This window comes from Platichthys flesus, chromosome 23, assembly GCF_949316205.1.
Source record: "Platichthys flesus chromosome 23, fPlaFle2.1, whole genome shotgun sequence".
In the NCBI taxonomy this organism is placed as follows: domain Eukaryota; kingdom Metazoa; phylum Chordata; class Actinopteri; order Pleuronectiformes; family Pleuronectidae; genus Platichthys; species Platichthys flesus.
This window is the reverse complement of record NC_084967.1, coordinates 4,682,675-4,697,495: the sequence shown is the minus strand read 5'-3', so window position 1 is coordinate 4,697,495 and position 14,821 is coordinate 4,682,675. Positions and strand designations below refer to the sequence as shown.

Sequence of the window (14,821 nt, the reverse complement as noted above, 5' to 3'; positions counted from 1 at the left end):
ATAACGCCTCATAAAACACAATTTCTGTAGCATTCCGGAGAATAGTACACCGTTTTGACATCAGTAAACAAGAGGCCCTGGCGGATGTTGCCGTCATGGATCAATGGGTCATTAACCTCCAGATTTGACCATATCATGTCTAACACAACACTATGGACTATAGCGTGTGCCCCTGAATGGATGAATCATTTCAGCAAACACAGACAAACTCAGAGACAAACACACAGACACACAGTATCCCTAACCCTAACCCATGTTAAAGTGTATGTTTGTTATGCAGCCCCAACAGCATGCTCATTGTGACTCTATAAATAAAGCCTATACCTCCTTCTGCCACGTGACTGCCTGCAAATACCACAGACTGCTTCTAAATCACCAGACAGATGACGACGTCTAATATCTCACTAAATATCAATTAAAATACAGATTTCCCTCAGATGCGATAACAGGGCTTTTATGTGGTGAAAGCTTAATACATATATGTCTTTACTAGAACAATATTAAAGACAAATGTCCTCAACTAATGACTTGGCCTCTTTAAGAATTCAAAGGTCAAAGCGGGATATTTTTGTCCCCTGCGTCTACAACTATCACCTCTATGGACCCATTTTCAAGTAGGTGACTGCTGTATAATACATGATGTAACACCGAGGTCATTATTATTATTGGAAACGTGTCAAAGAAAAGTCTAACGCTTATTTGTCCTCCGTTAGAGGCCCAGCTCAGACCGGGTGAAAACATCAATCCAAAGCTTGTTGGATCTAGGACCCTGCACAATTCCTCATTAAGGAGCCGGCTCTTTGTTAACTGTTAGCTCTATAGCTTTAAACAAAGCCACACATCATTGAAGATATTGTTACAATTGTTCCCTGTTCAAGTACATTGTGTGCTTTAAAAAAGAAAAGACCAAAAGTGTTGTATTGTTAGTGAGTAGTTTTGACAGTACAGGGGCACTTTAGGGGCCGTCAGATTCACTCTTGGCCCTGCTGGTCCTCATCTGATCACGAGTGGACAGCTTTATGTACAGGTGGGACCACTGAGGATACATTTGACGTTGATCCCTCAAACCACGTTTCCGAGGTGGTCTGGGACACATGTGGCCACATTTTGGATCAGAGTGAACACAAATGCGTCCAAGGCCACATATGATGGAACGCCGACACAGCCTGCAACAGTTAGTAAACCAAGTATTTTTATGCTTTTCAGTATTTCACATACACTGAATAACTTGTGGCCTCCGCCCCAATATTAAAACTGTTATTATTTCATTATAAAGCTGCCAGCACCACAATCTTTCTCACATTGAGACACACACACACATGCACGCACAAACTTAAACACATTTACCCAAGCTGTAAACACTGGGTACAAAAAAGCGTCTTCTAGTCGCAAACAGAAATGACGTTGTGTTTCTTTGCATATCGAGCAGGGAAGTGAGACCTTATCATCACAACTGATCACTGACAACACACATGGGGACACATTCTAATGCCAGATGTGAACTACTTGTGATCACATCTCTCGAGAGGTGGGTTAATATGAGGTCTGAACATTCTAGTTGTCTCCAGATCTATCATGGAAAAAGGTTTAGCCTTATGAACTTTGTCTTTGAAGGTTGAGTTATGTGGCTGTGAGGATCCGCACTATTAAGATATTATTAAGATATGTTTATCCATACCAAACACATGCACAGACATGCACAACACAACCATGCAATGGCAGGCAAATTCAACCTCTGCATTTAACCCATCTGTGTGCAGGACACACAGAGCAGTGAGCGACCATGTACGGCGCTCGGGGAGCAGATGTTGGGGGAGTAAGGTGCCTTGCTCAGGGGCACTAGACAGGGTAGGGAGACTCTTGGATTTTTGTACAGATCAATCCAGGTTCGTCTTTTGTTGTCTCTCCGTGGAGTCAAACCTGAGACGAACCAGAGACCTTCTCTGCCTATAGTCCAAGTTTCTGCCACTAGACCACCGTCTCTCCTACCTATTACTACATCTGACCACGTCCGCACATGGATCGCTCAGATGTTACGCACCAAATAATGTGTCAACATGTCAGCATATACACACGCCAAGGGTAGTATAAACCGAGTTGCGTGTGGTCCATTGTGGGTCGGAAATATTCTAATTCGATGTTCAGCTTCTTACAGCTGCTAAAAACGACTCAATAGCAACAGCCACTTAGCTGATCAGTGTGCTAATCATCCCTGTAGCTGTATACAGTACAGTTTAAAAAACAAACCACTAAAGATGACAATGCTCACAGTGTGTGAGTGTGATAAGGTAGATGTAAGTGGTTCAACCCAACCAATCACAGATAGTTAAGTGTGTCATGTAGGGCAGAATTACAGCTGCTGGATACAGTAAGAGAAGCTACTGTGTGTTTGCTCATAAAAATAAAACAACCACAACATACAGAGTTGTGTGCGACCGACATCTGTGTTGCACTGAGTTCACGCCTTCCTCCCAGTGTCTGAAAGAGCTTCCACGTGGGAGGAATTCATCCATCATCTGTGTATGGCATGTTGAAACAGCTCCCTGCCACCCCCCCCCCCCCCCCCCTTCTTCAGCCTGTCACACTGCGGTCATACATTCTACATGTTGGAGACAGATGGACAGTCAGGGCCGGCTACGTCTCATTACCAACCCCTAGTTCCAAGAAAAGAGTACTCGAGATAAATACTTCATATCTAAAAACACCAGATTTGATTTTGAGAAAAGACTACAGTATCTTAAAAACAAAGATGAAAACGACCATGAGAAACAAATACCATCGCTCGAATCCTCGGGTATACTCTGTAGTGTTGAGTTACATCTGATTCACCAGGTACACACTTGGCTACACACCCTGCACAGGTGGTGTGTGTGGAAGTGTTTCCGATAGGATCATGATTTATCTGCGGACAGGTACAGGACGTGTGTGTCGGACCAACACCTGACCGTACGCTCACATTACACATTCCTGCCTTTTACTTGCCCTTCCATGGCTTTCATAGTTTACAACCGGTGCTTAACTGTAAAGAATCTGTCCTCCTCCGTGGCTGTGTGTAACCAATGTTTTAACATTACTTTTACTGCACTTAGTGTTCTTTTTATCCTTCTCCAGACTAAGGACTCTTTCCTTCAACTGATAGACTGATACCTGGAACTGTGGTGATTTGAGGAAGACGGTAATATCCTATGTGTGAGAAACCTAGAAGGAGCTCAACACTCCGGCACATGCCTTCTGGCTGAACGCAGACAGCTACAATTTATGGTTTTATGATATATGAGCAGAAGTAATAAGAAAGCAACACTCCCATGAGAAACCGCTGTGCTGGACTTGCAAGAGTTTCTTCTTTTCTCTCACATATCTGTCATCTGACATCTTGAAATAAGCTAGTGCAAACACGGACTTTCCAGAGAAAGTGCCATCTGTCTGTTCTAAGCATTGGCTCACTATCGTAATCGGGACGCCTCCATATCAAGGGCCATGCATCAACTGAAACAGCAGAGCAGGCTGTTTTTAAGATGTAGACAAAAATGTCCCTCCCCCCCCCCTTAAGTACAATAAAAAAAGGAAGCTAAGTGCAGGCTAACAACACTAATATTTGTTTCTCACCACTGACCGAAACTACAGTGTGTGGAAAACTGCAACTAATGTTTCTATGCGGCAAAGTCTTTGTGGAATACTCAGAAACCCAGCAGAAAATCTTCAGAATTTCGAATCAATGGACACTGACAGCTCAAAGAGCGGCTGTAAAGCTACGACCGACCTCCAACCAATTACACTCCAGCCGGAGAGCCGAAAAACAAAAAAACATATTGACCGAAAACGCTGACTCCTGCGATGTCGTGTGTCATTAAAGGTCAGTTGATCATTGGCAAACATCAAATTGACCTCTTGTGCATCAACCTGTTGTGTCCCCACTTTGTTTGTTATCCACCCTTGCAAACACTCGCCCTGTTCATGTTAGCAGTGGATATCGATCTTCTCGCTGACGTGCAAATCACGACGTGGGCATCTTGCTCTGCCGCGATATGCATCAAGTTAAAGGGTTTCGACCTTGACAAGGACTCCGAACAGTCTACTAGTCCGAAGAGGATTTGTTTCTGTTTAGATTTAGATTTAGAATTTAGCTTCTGGTTGACGACGACGAGGCTAAGAGACTGCGAAAGTTAAGTGTGTGGTATTTTCCACCATTTTTCCATTTCAGAAACACCCTCTAAGTGTAATTTGAGAGCGCATGAGGGCATACATGTGTCTGAACGTCTAAACTCCTTAGGTCACCTGTACAAAGATGCCATTGGCCTCCACACATTTGGAAACACACGGCTCATTCAGCAGGACACCACATCCCCAGAATAATCTGCTTATGTTCCTGTTGCTCCGGTTTGCGACGCGCTGAGCCCTGACAAAACCCAAACAGACCATGATCAACAGTCTGTACAGAAAATTGCACATTTTCAAGTTCATTAGTGAAGCACCAAAAGGCTAACACACCATTTATTTTAAGATATCAGATGACTGTCAGTAAGCCCCATCCCCCCCGGGCCTTTTAAATATAATATAATGAAAGCATATATAGTTTTAAGCCTAAAGAGTTACAGAAAACTCAAACTTTGTCTCAGCAAATCATATGTGAGGAAAAGGTGTCTTTAAACATTATGTGAGTAATTGTATAATTTATGCAGCTTTATTGTATAATATGGGTCAGACAAGGCACCTTTTCATTCTCTTTCGTGGGTTCATTTGCAGACGCCCTCCCTGGATATGAGACTTTTCTGTTGCATCAGTAACCATGAACCTGCTGTACTCTGATTATCAGAGGGCGGCTGCGGGACATCTGGGCTCTGGCTAGATTTGACAAGCCACCAGGTTGGAAGAGTGAAAACTACGAGTAAGTAAGGTCAACCTCCCCCTCCCGGATCTCTTGCTAGGATATCATTTCTGATTTTGAATTTAGGTATTACACAAGTATTAGCTGTTTTTGAAGCAATGGGTGTATCATCCTATGTGTCAGCTATAGGATAACTGTGAATGCTACAACAAAGCATAACAGAATCACAATAGTGAGTATAAAGGCTCAATATTGGCAGGTACAGTTTGAATATGACATGAGACACGAGCCTTTTATTTGTAAGAAAAAGGACAAAAGTTTTGAAGCTTCACATTACATTAAGTTTGAAATTTGGGAACTTCAGTACGTGTTCACTTGTACAACTGTATTTGTCTATAAGCTCAATATGTAACACAGTATCCATGTATCTATTCAAAGCATGACTCAGTTATCATCCTGCTCTAGGTTTTGTATTTCTTCAAACCAAACACAATCATCTTGCTGCTACACTCAGGATAATACCAGGGGGGGAGTTTGTTCTTGTGGAATATTTGCACACATGGAAATGAGCAGTAAAATGGCAAATTCACATGACTTATTAGTTCAAGTCATATAAGCGCAGGCGTACGTCATAAAAGACGTACGCCGACGCGTATGACTTAAACTAATAAAAATGATATAACGTATAAGACCGAGCATGTTGTCAACTCGTTAAAACCAAAATTTCTTTGCTTTAGTTTAACCGATCCAAAACTGTAGATCTAACAACTATTAACTGAAAGAACGAAGCAAGCCTGTCTTAATGCACGACCCAAATCAAAACAAAACTATTTCTAGGATCTAGGCTGCTAGTGTCGGGGGTTGTTGTTTTGGTTTATAGTAGTAAAAAAGGATTGTCAAAATGGGAACATGCAGCTAGTGGAAGCCGAGGAGAATGTACGTGAAATTCGCAGCTAGTAGAACTCTTACACCCACAATCTGCATCCGCTGAGTTAGATAGAACATACGCTAAGGTTTTGTAAACGGAGTAGCTGTCCCCCTCTGCCACCAGTCTTTAGGTTAACTTACTGGGTTGAAGAAAAAAAACATATAAATATATATTTATCAAGCAGACCAGATAATAGCAGTGGTGTTATTTTACGTAACTCTTGGCAAGAAAGCAAAATTCAAGATGAATCAAAATGGCACTTACAGGGATGTGGCTTTGCACATTCCAGGTTTCTGAGTTACAGTTGAACTGATTGTAATCCTGCAGGTTAACTTAGAGCGATCTTTGCGTTGTGAACCATGTTCACAGGTTTCTATTGAATGTGTTGACCGTGTTTTGGAAACAGGCCAGATGTTTCTATGCTTTGTGGCACTACCTCGCTGTGTCTTTGTTTGTCGGTGATAACCACTCCTTTTGAAACATGGCTCATGTGCTCATTCAAGGTACAAGTTACATCAGCCAGCTCCAGCGGCGCCGCAACCCCCCAAGTCGCTGCGTCGGGGCGTGATCTGCATATGTCATCCAGGATCTGTGATCAAGCGTCACCCTGCTGACAGGTGTTCAAACCTGTCCTTTTATTTCAACCCTCAACCTGCAGCACATATAGTCCCTGAGGAGCTACTGTAACGGGTTTTGAACAAAATGTTCCGGTGTGCAACGATGATTTGAGGCGTACTCCTCAGCCTATGTAGACAGCTGTGTCATGTCATCTGCGGCAGTGGTTGGATTGGTCTATGATTTACACTTTTGAAGCAGCAGGTTGGTGCAGAGCACCAGGACGTTGTGTTTTCTCAAATTTGTGCTATATCTTGTTTCCCGTTTTCATTCCAAACCAAACCAATTTCTTTTCAGTCTTTACTAAAACAGTAGAAACGCAGGGTAATTGTGCAAACCTTAAAATCCCCACATCACCATAAAGCACTACCAGTTGCATATTATAATAACTGGAAACACTTAAAAATCCATCAGTCAAATAGACAAGTGAGGCCCTATTAGGGGAAGAAATGACTAGAGCACTTCTTCCTGTTATGTAAGTAAGGTGCACAGGGAACAGACGGGGCGTGAGGGTGAACGTGCACAATCACTGTGTGGCAACCATGTATTTTTAGCATTGAGGGGGGACAGAAACTGGACTCACTGCTAAAACATACCCCAGCTCAAATATTCTCGACGGGCTGAATCTAGTCTTTGTTCCCAGTTGCCACTCTGAGGTCGTGGTGCGTTGCTGCAGATGCTTATGACTCAAAATGCCCGAACATAACATATTGGCTACAGGAGAAAAAGTGAGACTCCATGTGCACGTGTCTGAAAAGCTCCCCAGAGAAGGCACAACAAGGGAAGAAACACTCGAGAGCTGAATGACATTTATAAGAAAAAAAAGAGAGGAAGGCCTAAATCAAACATCAGTAAATGTCAATTATTTGCAAAAATGGAAAAGTATATAAGATTAACTGTGGTGATGCTTTGCAGTTTGCAGGGATCGGAGAATCACAACCGAGCCGTGTGGCACTTGGCTGCCAAGTCTCTTGAGATCAAATCGAGTTAGAATTAACCCGGCAATATTGTATAATATTTTCCAGATAAGCATGACAACAGTCTGAGCCTGCGATCGCAGTCATAACATATTTATTAGTCCTCAGTGAGCCCTGCAGGCCACACTCTGCATGCTACTGTCTGCTGTTACATAATGCCATGATCCATATTTTTTACTTTGTTCATAGCCCCTGTTAATTACACATTATTAACCCCTTCAATAATAACCATTCTTACTTATATCCATAAGATGTGAGCTTCTGGTTTGGCAGTGGCGGCTGTAAGTTACAAACAGGGAACAATAATATTCTCCATTGGGTTTTTTCTCCTAAAGTAAACGCGAAAAAAGAAAGGGGCAGCACAGCAAACACGCAAATTCGCAACAGCTTCTATGCAAAATGTAGCGTCAGTCCACGACGTGAACTGGTGCGTTTAGTGAATGACGTTTAAAAGTCTATGAAACCAAGAGTAAAAGCGAATTCTGTTGTTCGTGTAAGAAAACGAAAACAAAGGTTCGCGCTTCCAGTGACGCCCTGCAGGAAGCTCCACACACACAAACACACGCTCACTCACACAGCTACTGTTGCTCTTTAACTTAAATGTACTCGTACGATGAATAACACGGATGCAAGTATACACAAAACAACTAGGAAAAGTCAGTAAAAACCCATGCACCCATAATCCCGCTTTAATTTGTGAACCCTCCGGCTGCAGCCGCTCCTTAGAAATAATCAGAATTAAAATGCGCGCTCCCGAGTCCATCAAGCATGGTGGCCAAATTAACGAGCGAGCCACATGCAGGGGGGAGGGGGGATTTAAATTAAACGAGTTATAATAATATTTGGTCGCTACCGCTGCACACAAAAGTACAGGCTGGATGTGTAAATGTTGGGGGGGTCTTACCTACTGCTCCGGCGGACAGACAGCTGCGTGCAGCCTGGAGGAGGAGGAGGAGGCGGACTGGTGAAAACAGGAGTTGGAGACCCTTCCCATTTAACAAGCGAGGAGCCCGAGTGGAATTTTCCATCTGCCATGTGATGATGGCAACTCTCGGGGCGTCGTGTTACAGCGCTCTGCTGGGGGGCTCCTTCACTCCTCTCTCTCCAGATCCCTCCCTCCCTCCCGTCTCCTTTCTTTGCAGGTGAAAAGACCCAAGCCTCACTTATCCCTCACTTGATCCTTCATCTCACACGGCTCCATTGTTGTCTTCAGATATGACTATCCACATGCATATTTATACTGGGTCAAGTGTGGAGTTTGCGCAACTGTTTAGTGAGATTAAATGACAGGTTTGTTTAATGAGTGTGGAGCGTTTACTGACGGACACGCTTTGTTTACATCTGGTGGGAAAGCAGCGTCGCACACTCCCCATTCACTAATGGTATTAAAGGGAAAGTGTATTTTATATGTATGGTGGGAATATTCTTTAATATAACAGTTGATATAAAAAAATATGTTGCGTTCAGTAAAAGGCTCAACAATCCCCCAGATTTTCTCATGGTACAAATATAAAAGAAAAAGGAAGTGGTGGTTCTTATAATAGCAAAGGCCTGATAATAAAACGTAAATTAGAAATTTCTCTAAAAAATAGGAAAAGAAAGAAAAAAAATTCCTGGATTCGATCCATAATCCGCATCTGCACGTAAATTACAAAGGTTAGGCCCCTTCAACGAGTTTGGCCAAAATCTGATTCGTTGTTTGTTTAATTGTGTGAACAATTCAACAAAAAAACAAATAGACACAGATGAAAACATGACTTCCCCTGGTGGAGGTAATTATAAAATAGATTTTAAAAACAATTGTATTATTTCACTCCAGAAAATGGAAGCTAAGTCTGCATATTCACCATAATTCAATATATTTGTCCTAAGTCCCGGCCTCATCCCTCCAACATGTTTGGTGAAAATGTGTTAAATATTTTCCAACAAATAAAACCAATAAACAAACAGAAGAGTAAACAATCGGGTGAAAACATAACATACAGGGCAGAGGTCATTACAATTATATTTAAAAAAAACAAACATTTTAGCAGTTGCATATTATTACTGCATAAAGAGGAGGCTACATGTTTAAAAAACAGTCATTTCAGAAAGCCACTGTCAGATAGGATTATGTCAATAAATGAACGTAGGTGACATTCGATCTCTCTCTCTCTCTCTCTCTCTCTCTGAATGAGGGAACAGAAAGATCCTGTGACTGCTTCCTGTTCACTTGTGGTTCACTCCAACCACTCATCCCTCATCAGTTGATTCTTATTGTAATAGATGACCAGTATCACAAGCAAACTCAATGTAGAAAGACAGGGCAGCTGCTCGAGGAGGCAACCGTCACGCCTGGTGCCAGGTATGAGTGATGTCACGGCGGTGCAGGAACAAAGGACTCTCAGGGAGATGTCCCACTGCTCCAAATAGGGTCTGTCCACCGCTGCCAGAGAAAAAGATTTAATTGCATTGATGGTATTTTTGATATCACACAGAAACCATGTGATGAGTTAGAAAACTGCAATTTTCAAAGATAAATAAATTACCTTACAGTGTATAAAGTGGCAGAATGTGACTGCTTTCTAATGGAGCTGCAATCAGTTGATCAAGAGAGAAGACTTTGCAAGTGTTTAAATAATCTAATAAACATTCAATTAGTGTTGTGGAAAAATTTGTTTTCAGTTTTTCTAGTGCAGCTTCTATGGTTTAAAGATGGCAGCTTTTTTGTTTGTCAGACAGAAGCACCCTCGCCTACTGTTTTTTGACATTTTATTGATCAGACAATTAAAAATTAAATTAAAAAGTAAAAGACATATTGAAAATAAAATAATCATTACTTGAAGTGAAATATAACATGCAATATAGGCCTGGTCATTTTCCTATATGAGAATACGATACTATTATGGGGAATTTGTTTTTTACAGCATGACTTAGCTATATTTATTTCTGTAAACTGTACTAAGACTTGGTGATGTTGCTTTAGAAACTATCAACCATCACAACAATAACTAATTACTAACTCCAAATTGGGTCTCTGATTTTCTCTTTTACCAATCAATCAAACAGTGTGGGTGGTCCTTTCTGCGTCTGTTCAGGCGTCCAGGGCTGCGTTCCGTACTACCTAAAAGCTATTGGTCGAGTTTGTTTGAATGAAGCATCATTAAGCCAATCACAGCCAACGCAGCCATTTGTCCAACCCACCAGATACGTAAACAGCTGAAGTTCGTTAAAGATACGTGACTGTCACTAACCTGCTGACATGTCACTACAGCCACACGGTATGAAACTGTTATTAACCAGTTAGTTAACCAGTAAGTTAACCTGTTAGTTATGTATAGAAACATATTTTAGCACTTTGTCTTGTTGTGTTACATGTTAGCTAACATTTAGCTAGTGAACATAAAATGAAATTAGCTAGTTATCGAGTTAGCTAGCTTCCTCATCAACACAAGTCAATGTTAGCTGACAGACGCTACATAGCATTACCAGAGCTAGATAACAGGCTTAAGTTTTATAAGGTGACCTCTTACGATTTATGTTTATAATTTCCCTTTTCTCTTATCCAATAGTTGCTTGATAGATAGCACCATTACTCCATTTCAACTGGTTATCCTACTAACTGGTGTTTTGTATATGTATTTGTTTGCAGTAACAGATTTGACATGACATTCGCTGCTCTCAAAACTTGCTTCACAATGACAGAACCCTGTAAAAGATATTGTTTCTTCCACTGTGCCATAAACTTTCATTTAGCAAAATATGAACTTTAAGCAAGAATCAAATAAATGAGGCAATGACATAGGATTTGACATCTTCTTGATAAGAGAACCGCACAGTGTAACAGGCCACCCTTCAAGGTGAGTTATAAACATTGATTAAAATTAATCTAAATACATTTTGAACATTATTTTGTCTGGTTTTAAACACTCGATGCTTCTGTTTTCACCCCAGCCCATATGTATTAAGAGTATAATATTCTGTTAGGATTTGCACAGCTCTTAAGTCTTAATCCTCAGAAAAATTGCAGAACCACCATGCCACTGTAAATATGTAATGGAATCGCACAAATCAAGCTTGAAATACTGTAAAATCATTTTTTAAGTCTTTCCTGACATTGAATTAAAATATTCAGGTTTGATTACCATTAACATGTGTGTAACCACTGCTGTTCCAGATGTGCATTCATCATATCTACCACAGGGGCTTACATCTGTTCCATATGCTACGGTTGTCTTTGAGTCGAGCCACTGTTACCTCTGTTGCTACAAGAGGGTGGGGGGCATCATCAAATGCCTGTTAAAGTTGATAATAGCAAAATCATGTTAAGTCCCTGCCAACACAATTTATTTAACATGAAATACACAATCAGCTACAGACATGGGAGTTTATAATCTTCATGATTCATGACATTCAAGACTTCGATCCTCAAGTGCCCACATTCCTCAAGTGCCCACATTCATTCACAGACGACTGAACTTCTGCTCGCCAACTGGAACGCGCACCACCCCTTCCGTCCATATCATGAATGTCAATTAAAAAAATAAAATTAGGTGAGGATGTGTGGAAACTGAACATATTCAGTAAAAGTATCTTTGCTTACGTTACACACAATAACTTCAGGTCATGGTATATCCAAGTGTTAAAATTAGGTCAACTGAGGTTACCTGAGAGGCTGGACCGTCTGTTGGTTTCTTTGGGAGTCGTTGTTGGTCGTTTTGGGTCGTTAGGGGTCGTTGAGGTTACCTCAGAAACTGGTCCCACCCTGCTTTTGGTTTCGTTGGGAGTTATTGTAGGTCGTTGACCCCCTGTGAGTCACTTGTGTTAAGCCTGAAACATGCTTCTGCGACTGCGTCTGCGTCTTTTCATGCCGCTGTGGCGCAAGACTCGTTTTCATTCATGCTTCCCAAACCGTTGCGCGTCTTACTAAGCAATTCCGCGCCAGAACACTAGGCGGAGTAATGCTTTTTGTCGAAGACGACCTTAGAGACGCTTTCTTTCTTCTTCGTCGATTGTTTATTTACATAGCCACTGCGGCTCCTCGTAGCCTTTTTCTGGCGGACAAATCCGCCAGTCAGTGACAGGTTATACAAGTGATCATACTATCGGATATCTTCTGCCAAGTGCTCTTCTATTTGGTCCATATTCGTTCTTCTAAATCTTCCGTGATTTCTGCCGGTATTATGGGACATGAAACCGGAAATGCAGCTCCAGAAGGGATGTAGAGCAGACCAATCACAGCCTTGCAGGCTGAGTGAGCTTGCGGAGCTTTGCCGTAAATTTTAGAAAAGGGGGTCGACACCCGTCAGCACGTAAGGAGGGATACATAAGCACGTAAGGGACCCGGAAGGGCTCTTGCGCTTACGGGCCCGTGAAAAACGCAGAAGCATGTTTCAGGCTTTAAGGTGTGAATTGTTGTGAAACTTCTTGGGGATGGAAGTCAGGACTGTATTGTATATGGCTGATAGTAGGATGATAGGATCCTCCTCCTCTCTTCAGAGCTGATGCCTCTAGTTTGACAAAGATGGCTTCCTTCACTCCTCTTTCAAACCATCTGTCTCCCCGGCCAAAATCTGGAGGTAACCTCAACAACTCCTAATGACCCTACAAGTTAAATACCTGTGTCTCCGATCAGTCAGTTAGAACTAAAGAAGCCTCATGGATCAGAGGTGAAGCATCTTCAATAAATCAACCAGTCCATTTGACCTGTGTTAAACACTAGTATAACTCTACATGAGGTTCCACCTCTTGATGTGGATGAGTGATATTTCCACATGACAAGTTACACGGCACCTGAGTTTTTCTTTACAATATCTGTATTCATCCATTTTTTGAGAGTGTAATGTGTTATTACTATGTTGTTGTTCATTTGCATCATTTAAAGCTGTATTTTTGGGGGGTAAAGTTTAATTTAGTGGTTTAGGAATGGAAATGGCTGCAGGCTTCAACCTCAATCAGGGAGGAGGAAGATAACCTTACACAGGTGAGCAGCCTCCAAACTTTTAAAAACCTAATAGTATTTATATAGTCTGAGAAAAGTCTGAAACCTCAGACAAGTCTGTAGTTGTCAATACAATGAATGGTAAGTGAATGCTGATGAATAGTATCTTGGAATGAAGGGTGTGGTGCTGCCGTGGACATTTTGTGCTCAATCCTCAGTTATTTACATATGATGGTGAAGAAATGATAAAGATGCATGGCATGCATTATTATCTGGCATGTTATGGATTGAGTCTGGAACTTGTTTGATACTCATGTCTCACCCTAACCCTCACACAATGTATATGTATTCATTCCATTATTTGTGCAGGTCATGGGGAGAAGAATCCCATCCCATCATGCACTGGGTGAGAGGTAAGGCACAGGTCAACCATCAGTCACATAAGATATACTGACATACAGTCACAGGCTCACACCCTCTTCTTTTCACCACTCACTTCACTAAATCGACATGGTTTTTACTGTGGAATTTCTTTTCGTATGGTCCCAGTGTTTCTCTAATAATGAGAGTCTCGGGGTCGGGCCAGATAAAAAATACTTAGTTATTTATTATGAGTAAACATTTTTCTGGTTCATTATAAAACTGGTTGGACAAATTAGACCATGGCAGGCAGCCACAGTCTGGGTAATTGATGGGAAACCCTAGTGGTCCCATTAAAACTATTCATGTCCCTTCAGCTTCTTAATTAACCTCACAAGGTCCCACTTAACCACCACCAGTGTCTGAAAATAACTGCTCTACCTTCATGTGGATTTTATTACTTAGTTGAAAAGACGTGTATGGTGTGTATGCTAGTAGTGGCAAATGTAGCTTATTGCCTCACTCAGTGGGAAAGAGCAGGCTGCAGAGTTCTTTAAGATCACTTCTTCACAGTCAAAAAGTTCGAAGTTGTAGTCGTCAGCCCCAGACGACACTAACTCTCGTGAAATAACAACAAAACAGAAACCGGAAAAGGAAGGTACCTACTTCTCTCAGCAAGGGTCGTTGTTGACTGGACGGACACAGTGTCTGTTGTTTTATTGGAAAAGAAAGCTTATTTCACATATTTAGGTCTAAAAAGCACTTTTACTAGTAGAACCTAAATGTTTTATGCAGTTTTGAAAGGGTTTTGTTAACCTGTGTTAGAATAATGATATTATTTGTGTGTGTGTGTGTGAGTGTGTGTGTGCGTGTGAGAGCGCGTGAGTGTGTGCGTGCATAGAAAATAAGTTAACAATGCATTAACAGATTTCCCACAAACTTGGTGAGAATATTATCTGCGATGGTATCTCCAGGTGATCAACTTTTGTGGGTGACTGTTCAAAGTTATGGTTATATAATCTAATCTTCCATATTTTCTCAAATAATAGACAATTCAAATCTCAGAAAATGAGTCCCAATCATATATATAGTGACGACATGAAGACGTTTCAATGAAGGCAGAAATTATGTCATGCATTGTCAATAAATGTATTTATATATATATATATAGTTATAAGCCAAAAGCTAATATTGAT

The 14,821-nt window shown here is 41.4% G+C and overlaps 1 protein-coding gene and 1 long non-coding RNA gene across 2 annotated transcripts in view; both read right to left on the bottom strand.

Annotated features, from left to right (window-relative positions):
* The window catches only part of slc38a4 (solute carrier family 38 member 4), a 34,218-nt gene extending 25,812 nt beyond the window's left edge, over positions 1–8,406 (bottom strand). The window contains exon 1 of the mRNA XM_062382352.1: positions 8,250–8,406. The gene's annotated coding sequence lies outside the window, so the exon portion shown is untranslated. The remainder of the gene's footprint in view (positions 1–8,249) is intronic.
* A 930-nt stretch (positions 8,407–9,336) lies between these two features.
* LOC133948543 (uncharacterized) lies at positions 9,337–14,273 on the bottom strand. Its single transcript, XR_009920065.1, has 2 exons — positions 11,536–14,273; positions 9,337–9,770 (listed from the first exon to the last, which is right to left on the bottom strand). It is a non-coding gene; the product is annotated as an uncharacterized LOC133948543 (long non-coding RNA).
* Positions 14,274–14,821: the final 548 nt, after the last annotated feature.